Here is a 16,221-nt window from a genome sequence, read left to right as displayed (position 1 = left end):
GCGCCTGATGTCGTCTGTGGCGGCGATGAGGGCTGTCTCGGTGCTGTGGTTTCGTCTGAATCCGGACTGGGATGGTCCAAGATGTTGTTGTCTTCCAGGTGGTGGGCCAATTGCCTGTTGACGATTTTCTCAATGACCTTTGCTGGGAACGGGAGTAGGGAGCTGGTCTGGAGGTACTTTAGGTCCTTGGGGTCCGCCTTGGGCTTCTTGAGGAGGGCGTTGATTTTGGCGTGCTTCCAGCTTTCCGGGAATGTCGCTATTTCGAAGGAGATGTGGATGACCTTCGGTAGTACGGGTGCGATGGCTGTGTCTGCTTTGTTGAATACGTGGTGTGGGCACGGGTCTGACATAGATCCTGAGTGGATGGAGTTCGTGTCTCGTCGTCGTTGATATTGGACCAGGAGGTGAGGCGGATGGCGCTGGTGGTGTTCGCAGGGGAGGTGGAGTCTGGCGTAGTCGGGGCAGTTGTGGTGTTGAAGCTGTCGTGGATGTCAGCGATCTTGCGGTGGAAGAAGCTGAAGAGCTCTTTGCTGTTGTGTGCATTGTTACCCAAGCGATCTTTGAAGAAGGATCTCTTGGCTAATCTGATGAGGTGGTGATGTCTGTGGTTTGCGTTCGTGGAGCCATATTTTCCCCAGTTTCCGGCATGCGCGTTTGGAGGTCTGGAGCTCGTTGGTGAACCCGGTGGCTCTCTTGCTGGCGTGGCTATTGGAGGGTTTCTTGAGCGGGGTGAGGCCATTGGCGCAGTCGTCGATCCACTGTGAGCTTGCAGGCTGCGGCGTCTGGGTTGGTGGGGTCGGTGGGTGGGTTCTGGTCGAGGGTGGTGATCAGCCGGTCTTCGGTGACTTTGCTCCAGCAGCGGCGAAGCAGCTGTTGGGTGCAGTGGTGCGTGGTTGGTTTCTTGAAGGTGAAATGAATGCAGCGGTGGTCAGTCCAGTGGAGTTCGGTGGTGTGGTCGAAGGCGACGTGGGTGCCTGTGGAGAAGACGGGGTACAGCGTGTGGCCGGTGGCATGGGTGGGTGCGGTGACAAGTTGTTTGGGGCTGAGGTTGGCGAGGTTGTCAATCAGGGTGGCGGAGTTGGCGTTGTTGTTTTTCACCTCCCCAGGGGCACAGAAGTCAATACTAAATAATGCTGGGGAGGCCCTACGGCCTCCCCGCCACCCCCAGGACCGCCACCTCCCCGGGGCACAGAAGTCTAGACTAAATAATGTGGGGGAGGCCCTACAGTCTCCCCCACTGCCCCACGGTCTGCCTCTTCCTTGGGGCACAGGTGTCAATACCAAATATTGCGGGGGAGGCCCTGTGGCCTTCCTGCGGCCCCGGGGACGCCACCTGCCCGGGGCTACAATGCAATATTAATGCGTGGTGGGCTCCAACCCCCCCATTGCAGCCTCAGGGACTGCCACCTCCCAGGAGCAAGTCTTTAAAATTGAATACGGGTGCCGTCACTGCCGCCGGGGACCACCACCTCCGTGGGCCTTAGTTAGGAAAAAAGGGGGCCCACGACCCCCTCATGGAGCCCTACATGGCCCTGGGGATAGCCACCCACTAGGGCCGGCTCCAACAAAGTCCTGGATTGCCCTCCTCTGGGACATTGCAGTTTGCTCTGGCTTGGTGGGAGCAGAAATTGCTTTGCTTGCTGAAAGCGGAGCACGTCTATTTCCCTGTCCGCTTTCAAGCGAGCAGGGAAACAGACATTACTTTGAGACCCATGGAGCTGCATGCTAGCAGTGGCCAGGCCCCCGGGGAATGATGTTTCCATGGTGGAAGGGGGCCGCCCAGCCCCGCTACTCTTTGTTAAAAAAAATATATAAAGGTCAGGCCCCAGAGTATGGGGTCGCTGGTGCTGAAATCAGCCCAAGAGGGGGGCCGCGTGGCTCCCCACCTTTATAGGTCGAGCCTAGCACAGCGTGCATGCTCTGCTCTAGGAAAACGACCTCTTGGAATTAGTCTGGACTTTTCACACACCTGTGTGTGTGTTTTTTGTTGTTGCTTTTTCTATTGGGATTTGCGTGCGAAGACAGCACGCAATTGGGCAAAGGCGGGTGCATGCCCCACCTTTACCCACGAAATGTATCTGCCTACGGCTACGAGCAGCGCTGCGCAGTGTGCCATCTGTTATTCGCGTGCAGCGTCGTGCACAAGCACGCGCACCACTCCCAGGCTTGTTTACCTCGCTAGAGTAACACTTATTTCACAATGCACTGCACTTGTGCCTTTGCTCGTGCACTGGATGCGCAAGCCAAGGGCTCTCTCCGTCTTTCATCCCACATCTGTGGCCCAGCAATAACATCAGCTCTGACCAAGAGCCCCAGATGAAAAATTCGTTTCATCCTCAGATTGCGCTGCACCGCTCTGAGTCACAGAAATAGCTTGCTTTTTGAAAACAATGTAGATAAAGTCCTGGCGCCATGTGGAGGAACACGGGGATATTACTGGTAAAGCATAGATCTGATATCAGTCTCTTAATACGCACTCATGTTCCCGGGCCTTTGTTTCAGTTTCCTTTCACTGCCTGGGCTCGCGCGCCACCCTTACGTGTCTCCTCTCATGTCTCCGCTGTCCCCCCTCATCCTTCACCCCTCCTATCCTCTTGTCATGTCGCTCCATCCTCGGAAATATTCCTCACCGGCTCTTTGTCCTGCCCTCCCCTCCACTCTCCATATGAGTCATCTCTGCCCCCCCCCCCTCATTCCCTTTCCCCACTTCCTGCTCCGTTACCATTCCCTGGCTCCACATCACTAATCCTCACTCGCCCCCTATCGACTGACCCGCTCTCTGCCTGTCTGTGATTCCCTGGCCTCTCTCCTTCCTGCACACCTGTCCTCCCGCCCCTGCCCTCTCCTCCTAGCCTCTGATGCGCTCTCTGTCCCTCCTCGTGATTCTCTTTCCTTCCCGTGCTGTCCCCCTCCACTTTCCTCCTCCTCCTTATAGCCTTTTATCCCCTCCTGAACATCTGCCCTTATTCCCCTGAACCCTGATAATTCTCTCCCCTACCATCCCCTCATATCCCCTCCACCTGACCCCCTCTCACAGACCCTCTCTGGAGCTCTCCTTCGGATTCCTCCTCCCACCCTTCCTCTGATCCTCTCTCACGCCTTCCACCTCCCCAAATATCCTCTCTTCCCCTCCTCCTGTCCCACACTTTCCTCCTTCCGATACTCCCCACTTCTCTCCTCTCTACTGAACATCCTCGCTCTCCTCCTCTGGATCCACTCCCATCCTCACGTCCTTGTTCCATCTTCTTTCCGCCTCTGATCTCCTTTCCTCCCTTTTCCCCATACACCTGCCCCCACCCCACTGGTTCCCTCCCGTCCGCTGTACTGCTTCTAATATCCTCTGCGCCCCTCTTCCTGAAGAAGTGTCCTCCACTCGCCCAAACCCTCACATGGTCCGCCTGGTGTACTTACAGTATAATATGTTGCCACCATTTGCACACACCTGCATTTTACCACGTGAATGGGAGATGTGTTTTTTTAACAGACATCTCCACGGTCGAACTGCATAAACTGATAGTCTGCACTGACTTCTGCAGCCCAGTGTTACCACAGTACATTACAAAGCATGTTTCTGTCCATGACACACACTGATCGTGGCCCTAAATATCATAGGTCGTAAAATTGTGTGGCCAGATTATTAACAGGACAATGTGCTGCATAGCTAAACACTTATAAGGTCCCGAAGGCTAGACCTATTGGCTATGCCAATGCTTGTTTTAAAACATTTTTTATCGAATTGTTTTTAATAAAAGATGCAGGCCCCTGGGAATGGGGTCCCTGGGACCCAAAATGGACCAGGGAAGGGGGTCAACATGGGCCCCCCTTACAGAAAAATAGAAAACAATTAACTTTAAAAAGCCAGCAACTCACCAGAGGCCCGCCCCCTTTCTCCACCACTCTGCAAACACACCTCCTGGCATGCTGCTGGTTGGGGGATGAATTCCCCTTGGCTGCTGAGGGTCCTTAGGGGCCAACAAGACATCCTGTTACCTCCAGTAAGCCCAACACAGTGCCTTCTTTCTCTACCACTCTGCAGACGCGCCTCTTGGTGTACTGGTGGGCAGGATGAGGTCCCCTTGCCTTCTGAGGGCCTCAGGATGAAAGTAGACTTCATCCCCCAAGCTGCGGTGCTCAGACAACCAATCACTCACCCATACAGACACTCACATACCCACTCACACACCAATACAGCCACTTAGACACCAACTGACAGACAGATACAGACATTCATGCAACCTATCACTCACCCATACATTCCCTGGGACACCTAATTACTCACTTCTATAGTTATTCATGCACCCACTGAATCATCAAATCAGGCACTCGTACACCCACCGAGTCACCAATACACCTTGGTACATAATTTACCACTCAATCATTTTAAAAACACTCATAATCACCGGATGATGTAATCAAAGATGTCATTAGTGATGTCATTTGAGATGTCATCAGTGATGTCACTGGCAATGTCATGTCATGAGTGATGTAATATGTGAGGTCAAAAGTCGTGCATTGCGGGGGCGTGAGTTATAGTTAGCTCACTAACTATAACGGCTGAATTTCTCTGGTTTTGTATGAGTGACACCTGAGCCTAACCATGAAGTATCCGTAACCTTTGATTTTTTTCAATGATTGACCATTGGACGTCTTTATCTGTGTGAATTTTCTCCAGGAAGTGTGCAGTAAGTTTTGTGGATTGTTTTCTGCAGCAAACAGTACTTCTTTGTTCAATTATCTGGACTTTCTTTCCTAGTTGTCATTCCGATGTATCGGAGCCTGCTAGGAATGTAATGATGTAAATTACATTACTGCTGTTTCAGTTAGTTTTGACTCTTTGTTCCCATGCGGACACCAAGACCAGATCGAGTATTCTAGATTGTTCCATGAGGGAATACCCAGAGCAATTGCCATGTGGGTGGTAACCTGTCACTCGGAGAAGATCCCAGTGTATTGTTTGTCGTTCAGGTGTTTGACAGATGTTGCTGTGCACTAGTCAGTCTCGAATGCTTCTATTCCTTCTGAACAAGAACTTTATTTAAAAAAATATATATATATAACTGGCTGGAAGTAAGTAAGCCCCTTTTTTGTTGAAAAATCTTTTGATGCTGGTTGACAAAGTATGATAGGTGCTGACAAAAATTAGGGTGCAGTATCTTGTCTTATGTTGGTTTCAAGAAGGGCTTCACTCTGGATGTTTCATGCTCGTTTTTGGACCTTTTTTATGACTCTCTCGGTGTAGGCTTTCTCTCTCAGTTTCTTGGTGAGGGCCTCAGATTCTCTTTTGAAATCCAGTACGTCTGTATAATTCCCCCTGAGGCACAAAAGCTGTCCCACAGGCAAGTTTTAATTCACTGCCCTAGGATGTGCACTATTAAAGTGCAAGAGGCTGTTACTATCCTTAGGTTTCATATACAGGGAGGTGGTAAGACCTTCCATCTTTGGCTGTAATGGGGACCTCTAAAAGATTCTGAGTTTCTGTCCACAGTTAACATAAATTTGAGAAAGAGGTTTCTTCCATTGATGTAACCACAGGATCCCAGGGGGGGCGTGACAGAGGGCACTAGAGGTGCGGGGCGCTCGGAGGAGGCCTGCCTCCAACATAAAATGTTTAACTCACTCTTCACGGGCCCCCACTTAGTTTAGAAGTGCGTCCCTGTCGTCAGGTGTATGCCCGCCCTCTATCAAACCAAGTTTTTAGAGGGCGAGGACCGGTCAATGATGAAGCATGACACCAAGTGGTTTGTGAGACCAGTCTTTCACTTTTTGTGAGATGCCCACACTCACAATTCAACCTTTTTGCATGTAGGTCACTATTCTGGGAGCTGTCCCATTTTGTGTTAAACGTTTCTACCATTGAGCCATGTCATGAAAGGTTCAATAGTAGTATCTGCGCCGTGCCAGATCACCAAGTTCTCGCCTATATAATGCCGCCACACATGAATATCCGGACTGTATGGGTTGTTTGTCCAGATGTTTCAACCCTCGATTCAACCCACATACAAACAGGCTATGCTTGGGGCAAACGTACTTCCCATGGATGTCCCGTGGCGCTGCAGGAAAATCTGAACTTCAAAAGGAAAATACATTTTCTGTGAGACCCAATTTAGCTGCCTGGTCCTATTATTGGCCGGTAAGAGATCAATAATCACCCAGAGGCTCTCTTTTTGCGGGATGCTTGTGTATAGGGCTTCGACATCTAGGCACAACATTACGTTTGTGGTAGGGTCAAATTCTACCTCTTTGGCTAATCGACAACCACATGGCATTTAGAATTTCTTTTAAAATGCACCTGTTCCCTAAGGCCTGAGCGGTTACCGGAACTCCTCACTTGGTTGTGCTTTCCTTAGAGCTGTGATATCCTGCATGGATGAAAGTTGCACTTTATAATAAATAAATAAATAACAGATTAAGGAGGTGTTTAGGGGCTTGTGTAGATGACCTTATGTTCTTAACTAGAGGTCGAAGGAACCAATCAATATATTGTAACAGTGGGTCTAAGAGGAAGCCAATGCCCGACATTATGGGGTTCCCTGGGGCGGGAGTCTTCCTTTATGTATTTTAGGAAGTGTATAGAATTCTTCCATCCATGGTTCAGTGGTTATGAGCATTCTCTTTCCTTTCTCGTGATCCATCAGTTTCCTGTAACTACATCCAAGAGGGTAGTGATTGTGTCCCTGAGGCGGGCAGTTGGGTCTGATCATAGGACCGTATAGTTTCTCCTATCCTGTAGGAGGATGAGACAGGCTTCCCTATATTGCCTTGGATAACCATGGCTTTCTCTTTATCTTCTGGCTTTATTACAAGATGTTCCTTTTTACTAAGGGTGGGTGTAGTCCTCGTAGTGGGGCTATGCGAAGCTCGGCGAAGTGGGGTGGGCGCTATGTCCACCCACACACTTTGCGGAGCCCCACTACATGCCGCCCGCCTCCCTCCCGCCCTCTTAAACAACCCTATTATTCCTATTACTTACAGTAAAATAAAAGGAGAATCACTTACCTTGAATGCAGCGTTCCGGGGCTCCCTCATCCTGTAGACGCGCCGACTTCTGCAAATGAATGCGGGGCGCCCGCGCATGCGCATTTCTCGCGAGATACTGCGCATGCGCGGGTGCCCGCGCATGCGCATTCGTTTGCAGAAGTCGGCGCGTCTACAGGATGAGGGAGCCCTGGGATGCCGCATTCAAGGTAAGTTATTCTCCTTTTATTTTACTGTTTGTAATAGGAAAAATAGGGTTGTATAACAGGGCGGGAGGGAGGCGGGTGACGGGCAACTTCGCTCCGCCACTGAGTGGGCGTAGTGTTGCCTACTATGCCTACTTTGTGCAGCGCGAAGTAGGCACCACTACGCCCACTCCGTGGGCGGAGCGAAGTGCTACGCCCACGGTTACTTATTACCGAGGGAGTCCAGAGCTTCTCTCTCTTGTCTGGTAAGGTTTTGAAAGGTATTCTCTCTTTGGTTCATTTCTTCAACTTGTTTGATGACCACTTCCTCAAAAGCCAGCACTTCTGGCAGGGTCATGGATGGCGGAGGGTAGACCCCCTGATTTCTTTCTCTAATTATTGTGGCCATCATCTAGGTCTGTAACTTGGGTATTCAGAAAGAAGGCTTTCACAAAGATTTTCTGGAAGAATTCTGCTAGTTTCCATTGCTTTTTTGAATTTGTCCATATAGGTCACAGGGACAAAGTCCAACCCATTGTTAAGTACTGTGAGTTCGGCTGTATACTGTTCTTCAGTGGTGATATTAACCTCTATGTCTATATGCTGCTCAAGCCTGGTTGTTGATTGTTCCATGTGCGACTGCAGGTGTTCATGCCCTCTCCTTTGTTGTTCTCCCCCTGTATTTTTCATCCCTCCTCTTCAATCAGTCAATCAATCAGAGTACTTGTCAAGCGCACTACTCACCCGTGAGGGTCTCAAGGCGCAGAGGGAAGGGGGGTGCCGCTACTGCTCAAAGAGCCTGGTCTTGAGGAGTCGTCTGAAGGCGAGTAGGTCTTAGGTCTGCCATAGGTGGGCAGGGAGGGTGTTCCAGGTCTTGGCAGGGAGGTAGGAGCAGGATCTGCCGCCGGAGGTCGTTCGTTGGCTGCGGGGGACAGAGGCGAAGGCGAGGCTGGTGGAGCGGAGGTGGTGGGTGGGAGTGTAGAAGTTGAGTCTGCTGTTCAGGTAGGTTGGTCCGGTGTTGTGGAGTGCTTTGTGTGCGTGGGTGAGGTGCTTGAAAGTGATCCTCTTGTCGACGGGGAGCCAGTCTATGTCTCTCAGGTGGGGGGTGATGTAGCTGCGGCGGGGGACGTTGAGGATCAGTCAGGCAAAGGCGTTTTGGATGCGTTGTAGTCGTCGTTGGTGTTTGGCTGGGATTCCTGCGTAGAGTGCTTTGCCATAGTCCAGTCTGCTTCTGTTGAGGGCCTGTGTCACCGTTCTTCTTGTTTCGGTCAGGATCCACTTGTAGATCCTGCGTAGCATGCGGAGGGTGTTGTAGCAGGAGGAGGAGACAGCGCTGACCTGTTTGGACATGGAGAGGGAGGAGCTGAGGATGAATCTTAGGTTGCATGCATGGTCAGTGGGTGTTGGTGCTGTTCCCAGTGTGGTTGGCCACCAGGAGTTGTCCCAGGCTGAGGGGGTGGGTCCGAGGATGAGGACCTCCATCTTGTCCGAGTTCAGTTTGAGACAGCTGCTTCTCATCCAGTCAGCGACGGATTCATTCCCTCGTGGAGGTTGGTTTTGGTGGTGTGTGGGTCTTTGGTTAGGAAGAGGATGAGCTGGGTGTCTTCAGCATAGGAGATGATGTTGAGGTCGTGGTGGCAGGCCACTCGTGCGAGGGGGGCCATGTAGACGTTGAACAACGTCGGGCTGAGGGATGAGCCCTGGGGGACACCGCAGATGATGTTGGTGGCTTTGGATCGGAAGGGTGGCAGGCGGACGCTCGGGGTTCTGCCGGAGAGGAAGGACGTGGTCCAGTCGAGGGCCTTCTCTTGGATTCCGGCTTCTTGGAGGCGTGTCTTTAGGGTGCAATGGCAGACCATGTCGAAGGGGGCTGACAGGTCCAGGAGGATGAGGGCTGATGTTTTGCCGTTGTCTACTTGGCGCCTAATGTTGTCCGTGGCAGCGATGAGGGCTGTCTCGGTGCTGTGGTTTTGTCTGAATCCAGACTGGGACGGGTCCAAGATGTTGTCTAAGAGGTGGCGGGCCAATTGTTGCAGAGTCTTCCTCTCCTGCCACCTCTTCCTAAAAAACACTAGTTTGGTTGGAAAAAGGCAATAGTTGTGGTTGGGGGGGTCCTTGAAAAGGCTGGGGCCTGGTCAGATGAACATCTGGTTCGGTAGGTAGATGGAGTTGTAAAATCTCCCTCTTGTCTCTTGGCTCTGTCTTCCTCTTTAACTTTGGTTAGAGTTGTCGCTGGACCAATCCTTAGTGTCTAAGTGGGAAGATTCAGAAGCACTTCTCCCTGAGGACTCTGCATCAAAGTCATACTCTTTGTTATATCATCCATTGGTGTAGGGGTATACCCTCTCATGAGAAAACATTTTGATATCATTTTGCAGTGTACCTTAATTTTGCTCTGCTTGCAATTTCTTTATTGACCTCCTCCATTTTCTTCTTGTAAACGGTGATCTTTATCTGTGTGTTGAGGAGGTCTTTGCTGGCTTTTATCTTAATTAGTAAGGCATCAGATAATTATGAAGTCCCCCACAAACATATGGGCTAATCAAAACCTTTTATGGCCCCATACTAGGAGAAACTACCTTGTTTCCCCCTCTTGGTGAGCCCGAGGGGTAAGTTGGTAGTGAACTGCAGTGGTTTGGGGGAAAAACTGCAGGTGATTCAGGGCAGGAGGCGGAAACGGAGAGGAGGGATAATGGGGGCAAGTCGGGTTGGCGAGGAGACGAACGCAAAGTCAGCGTGGAGACTGGTGAGAATTGCCGTCAGGGGCTGCTGATGTAGTGCCTCTGACTCCACTTGCACAAACCGCCGTCAGACAGCGCCAGCACTCTGCACCAACACTGACACCCCCGGGTGCCGACATGCTGCTGGGGTGCCCAAAAGCAGCCGACAAGATGCTCTATCGATCCCCTCAGCCCGCTAGCTTCTTGCAGCTTTGTGCTGCCAAACTCACTTTGCTCTGCCAGACTCGACTAATCAATTGTGATTGAATGCTAGGCAAGGGTGCAAGAGCTAGTTAGCCAGGAATAGAAATGCTCCACAGACCCAGGTAGAAAATCCTGCGAAGATCTCAATGCCATTACCCCTGAATTTTTAGCCACTACCTGCCGGGATTGAACTGTGTTCCTTGGAGGCTGTACACAATCTTGGAGTGGCCTTCAATGATAATTTATCCTTAGAGAAACATGTTAACAAACTAAGAGTTTCATCTGTAGCACTTGATTTTATAAAATGTATTGTTATGGTTTTAATTAACTGAAACAATAAACTTTTCAAACCTAAACCATGTTAACAAAGTGACTGGTGTTTGCTTTGTACTGCTTCGTGGCCTTAGAAAGTTGTTTCCTGTTTTACCGGCTCATGCTTAAGCTTTAATTAACGGAGTGTTATAGTCAGCAGACTGGATTATTGTAATGCTCTCCCTTACAGAAGCTCCTGACTAATTGATTAAGAGTCTGCATAGAGTCCAGATGGCTGCAGCTAAATTGACATTAAACAAATCACAGAGATCACTCTTAGGAAACTTCATTGGCTCCCTGTGACAGAAAGGATCTGCTTTAAGTCCATGTGAGTTTGATTAAAGCCCTTCAGAATAATGCCCCTGCACTGCTCCGAGGGGGGCTCTTCGGTCAGCTATAGCTAATCTCATTCAGGAGCATAAGTTCCAGAAGGTCCGACAAGGTGGACGTTCTTATTCAGTTAAAGTTGCTCAGTTATGGAACAAGCGGCCACCTGATTTGAGAACACTGACTGACCCGCTGAAATTTAGGAAAGCTTTGAAGACCTGGCTGTTCCCTAAATAGTGGATTCCTGTAATCATGTGCTATGCTCGGTTTTCTTCCCTCATGTAGGCAATTATTGCTCTTAGCGCCAGGATACCTGTCTGATCACAGTGCGCTCTACAAATATTTATAATATAATATAATACAATAATATGAATATAAACTATATATAATAAATTAATAATATAATAAAATTAATCTCATCTTCCACAGCCTATCTGATGTGAATTACGCCCTATGTATGTATTTCAGCTGTAAGACCCTAAACTGTGATTCAGTCACTACTTCCTGGGGAACGCCCAAGCCTCCCTTGATGTGTCTTCCATTAGGGGTCCTTATCCCATTCCCATTCCCACTCCTCCCACAATTGGACAAAAGAGTCGGGTGAGCAATTTGCTAAAGACTGCTGAGATTTATGACCTCAATTCTTCTATTAAAACTTAGGCTTTCCTCGTGCTATAGATGGGGAGCTCGTCCAGGTCTTTTATGCGAGGAATAAGAGCACACAGGAGCTACAGAATTTCAAAGAATTGACTACAATGGAGATTATATTCACTATTGAGCTCTGTAAATAATTTCAATGTATCTGGACATGACATCCCCCATCTTAGAGATTGCATCTCTCCACTGAAGTCCCTGTAATCCAGACATCTGCCCTAGCCAACACCCCAACTACAGGAGTGTCTTGCTTGTCAAACACTATATCCAGAGACCTAATAACTTCATTCCATACCGGAAACGCCACTGCTGTGCCCAGAGAGAGAGAAGGGGGTCTATCCCTCAAAAAAGGATCCCCCTCTGTCCTCCTCATCAAACCTGTCAGAGGTAAAGGCTGGGTCCCCCCGGATATCAAACCACCATTCATTTCTAATAATTTAATGGGTTTCCCTATGATATGAAGTTATTATAGCCGCTATACGTCCCTCATATATGGATTTGAAGCATTTTGACAGTGCATTTCTGAGGTGGAGGGAACAGGAAGTAGTGCCCCAGAACATCTTATAAGGCAGCGTCCAATCAAGTGAAGAGGTAGCAGGGAATAATATATGAATAATTATGTAGTTGGTATAATAAGTCGAGCAAGATTACCATCTTAAAGATTGAGGAGCACCCCAAAAAGGATAGGGGGAGTCCTGACCAGAACCTCAGGCTGGGTCAGGCGATCCAGCTGCACTTAAATGTCTGTCCCAGGCCCTTTTGCCTGATAATCCGCACCCATCCATAATGCAGTCATGATTCAGTTGTCTGAATTTTATAATTCCACAACCATCACAATGGTCACACTCTGCCAGTAGGCGCAATTTGTGGATGTTGCTAGCACAGTGTGAAGAATGCTCGATTTTACAATTGTATTGGTTTAGTTACAGCTGCAGTTTTGATGAGATATGGAATGTTTTTCTGTCATGAGTAGGAGAAGTATGAAAAACTTTGCAAAGGGTGTAGAACTTCCATATTCAAGCAAGCGGCTTCATCCCCCCATGGCGCAGGTCTTTGTTGATAAAACAAACATCAACCTGCCTCATTACTACCCTCCTCATTACCATTGATTTAAATGACTCTAAATGTGCACTGGATAAAGTTGAAACATACTTACTTTTGGTATTACAAGTTCACATGGTCCTTCACAATCCAGTGATTTCTATATGTCATGTACAAATTCTTCGCTAGAATCCAGATACATACTGCTAGTAGTAAGTTACTTGCTCACTATTACTAGAGTTCTGCATCCGACTCTTCCTGTTCGATGTATTCATAGTCATCGTTCCACCTTCTTCCCTCATGCCCGCCTGCAGCATCAACAGATTATTTTCTCCATTTTTGAGGCACTGCCTGGAGACTCCTTATCTGCGTCTGTCTCTGGTGTCCTTCTGCTGCAGCTCTGACACATTCTGGGTGCTATATTGAGCACGCCTCTAATGCTGGCTTTGTGACCTTCAGTGTTGGCTCCTGGTTTTCCTTTGTATTGAGTAGTATGTCCACATTTGTTTCTACCGTCATCATTATGGTAATAAACTCTCCTAGAGCTCTAAGGCCAGATGTAGATAATCTCAATTTATCTATTCTTAAATACCGATTCGGTATTTAGGAATAGGTAAACGGGATGTAGATAATTTTTCGGTAACAATTACCAAATCAGTAAGATTCGGTAATTAAAGGAATCGGTATTTACCGATTCGATATTTACTGAATCTGTAAATATCCATTCAGTAATTCCCATTCATTCCTATGAGCCTGGAGGCCCATAGGAATGAATGGGAATTACCGATTCGGTATTTACCGATTCGGTAAATACTGATTCGGTATTTACCGATTCGGTAAATACCGAATCGGTAAATACCGAATCAGTAGTAGGGAGAACCCTGTCAAGGGTGGCAGGGTGTCACATTGACACCCTGTTGCACCCCTGAATAGTGCATGGGTGCACATGTGGCACACATACATGCCCTAGGGGCATCTATGTCTGCCACATGGCACTGAATAAAAAGCACAAAATTGCTTTTTAAAAGGCATTCGGAATTTACCACCAACTAATAGTTGGTGGTAAATAATGAATCCTTAAATGTAAAAAGCACTCACTTGAGTGCTCTCTACATTAAGGATTCGGTAATTTACCGAATCGGTATGTTAAGAATACGGTAATTTACCAATTCCTTAATTACCGATTCGGTAAATTACCGAATTCTACAATTTGGCCACCTACATCTGAAAAGCCTAATTCCGGTCGGTAACGGCCGACATTCGGTAATTTCGGCCGTTACTGGCCGGAATTAGGCTTCCTAAATATGGCCCCTAGTGTTTACGTTATTACAAGCCATTCTTAAAGAGATCTAACACATTTGCTTTCTTATTTATAAATTTAAAATTTCACTCTGTCCTCTATGGTGACCATACGTGTCATGCAGAGATCTGTGTATAAAGCGTTGTTCACAGTTTGCAATCGTATGTATAGATAAGTGAATTAATGCACCTAGTGTACCGTGCCACTTCGGCCAAGCCTAGTATTTGCATATGTTAGATAGTGCTATCCCCCATCATCGGTAGACCGTTGAATAGTTTGGAGTGCTATTCGTGGCGGGCTGTCTAGCCAGAACAGGGATCTCAGGAGCCTAGTTTTTGCGACGAAGAAAGTGTTGGGCAAGGCACGTGTGCTATTCTGCAGTATAAAGGTGAATCCAACAGTGGCAATGCCCTCCAGTGTTTTACATCTTTGTCTAGCTTACTAACCAGTGGCATCAGGCTATCCTCATAGTGGGTATCATCTTTGTTTGAGATCCACAGACCCAGTTATTTAAAGCGCTGGGTGGCAACATTTAATGGCATGGGTGGCCCTCGGCTTCCCAGCCGCCCATCAGAACTATTAGGGAATTCTCCCAGATTATCCCAAAGCCGGAGAAGTTTCCATAAATAGTGACAATGTCACCAATCTGCAAAAAATAAAATATCTGGGTTGGCTAGGTGCATTATTGAATATCATCGGCATTAATGGATAGACGTTCCTCCCATGGGTGATCTCATCCCCAGCCCCAGCTCGGGCATCCACACTCATCCATGCCTCCATTGCCTCTATCGCTAGGGCAAATAGCACTGGTGAGAGGGGGCAGCCCTGCCTCGTCCCGCTCTTTTATGGGGAATTCCTGAGAGAGGACACCATTGACGTTGCTATGCCTTAGGGTTAGTAAAGAGCAACCTGACCCATTTCAAGAAGTTGGGACCAAATCCCATCTTGTTCATAATGCCGAATAGGAAGGGCCAATCCACTGAATCAAATAACTTATTGGTGTCTGAGGCTACCGACAACAGAGCCGTAACTCGTTCTATTGTAGCAATGTTGTTATAAAGACACCAAACGTTAACTTTGGTCGATCTATATGGCATAAATCATATTCAAGATTACCCTTCTCAGTCAGTTTAGCCAGCATTTTCGTGTCCGGATTAAGCTGAGATATCAGCCTGTAGGAGGCCCACCTTTCTGCAGGGTTCCCAACCATGGGTATAAGAACACTTGTTGCTGTGCACATATGGTCGAGGAGCGCCCCTTGTCGATACAGCCATTGTTAATGCAATACTTTTCGAAGCACCCTGTCCAAATAAATGGGCTTCATCTTGTCTTGTGTTCAGTGATTACCAAGCGACCTGAAATTACCTATTACAAAACATTTATGTTGTGTTAGCATGTTTTACACAGACAAGAATAATACCTCTTTCTATTACAAAATGTTTTATTGTAGCATTTAATTTGAGCTGGTTTTAGTAAAACAAAAGTGAAATCTAATAATGCTTTTTTGCTCAAACATAATTAATTTAGTTAGTAGATTTGAGTAATGAATTTCATTATAAGGCCCAATATGTTTCACTATCATTTTGCCCTTTGAGTAAGTTTATTGTGTAAATAACTCCATCCCCAGCTGTTTGATGCAGTGTGTGGACACATCTTGCTAATGACTGCTGTGGGGAATACTGGGCATATCATAACAAAGACTGGCATATGGTGGGTATGAAAGGTTTTGAGGGTTTTGTACAGTGTGACATCAAGCAATTAAACTGCCTTTTGATGCACAGTATAATGAATGTGCCATTGCATTGATTCCCAGTTAAGGGATCTTGTATCCTAACCTTACAACAGTGTCTGCCACTCGATGCTCATTGCAGTACTGCGATTTTTACCTTTGCTTTTTATGTTTCTGGTTAGTTGTTTCTTGGATTCATACCTTCTCTCACTAGCTGCTGCTGTTTTATGAGTGCAAAAAGAACAATTGATGGACAGAATGCAGAGCAATGTCATAAATGCACCCCAGTACAGAGATCTGGGCCTAAATCCATCGTTTTTGTGCTCACCATGCCATTCCAGTTTGGACCCAGCCATATGTAAATCAGTCTTGATCCTGCGCCCAATGGGCACAGTCCAGCCCGTACTGCCAGGCCAGGGTACCCAGCCATATGCAAATCCGTATTGACCTTGTGCCTCATGGGAACAGTCCAGCCCGAACTGCCAGGCCAGGGCATGCTCACTTGGCCACTGGATTCAAGCTAGCCTGGGTGATAATGACTGATTAGCCAGAAACCAGTCCCAGGATGCTTGTTTCCAGTTCAGGAAAGACATGGCTTGGCAGTTCAGGCTGGGCTGTTCCCATGATGCACAGGGTCAGACTGATTTGCATATGGACATGTCTGAACAGGGGTGGTGGAGTGAGCTAAAGAATGATGATGGATTAAACCGAGATCAGTTGACTGGTGGTGAGTCCTTGCAATGTTCAACGCTCCGTCCAGCGTCCCCTTTGGTA

The 16,221-nt window shown here is 47.9% G+C and overlaps 1 protein-coding gene across 1 annotated transcript in view; it reads left to right on the top strand.

Annotated features, from left to right (window-relative positions):
• The window catches only part of LOC144772320 (uncharacterized), a 201,595-nt gene that overhangs the window by 46,801 nt on the left and 138,573 nt on the right, over positions 1-16,221 (top strand). The window lies entirely within an intron of this gene.

The sequence above is a fragment of the Lissotriton helveticus genome, chromosome 8 (genome assembly GCF_964261635.1).
Source record: "Lissotriton helveticus chromosome 8, aLisHel1.1, whole genome shotgun sequence".
Classification (NCBI taxonomy): domain Eukaryota; kingdom Metazoa; phylum Chordata; class Amphibia; order Caudata; family Salamandridae; genus Lissotriton; species Lissotriton helveticus.
Note: the sequence above shows the minus strand (reverse complement) of the source record. Positions and strands in the feature narration are given on the sequence as shown.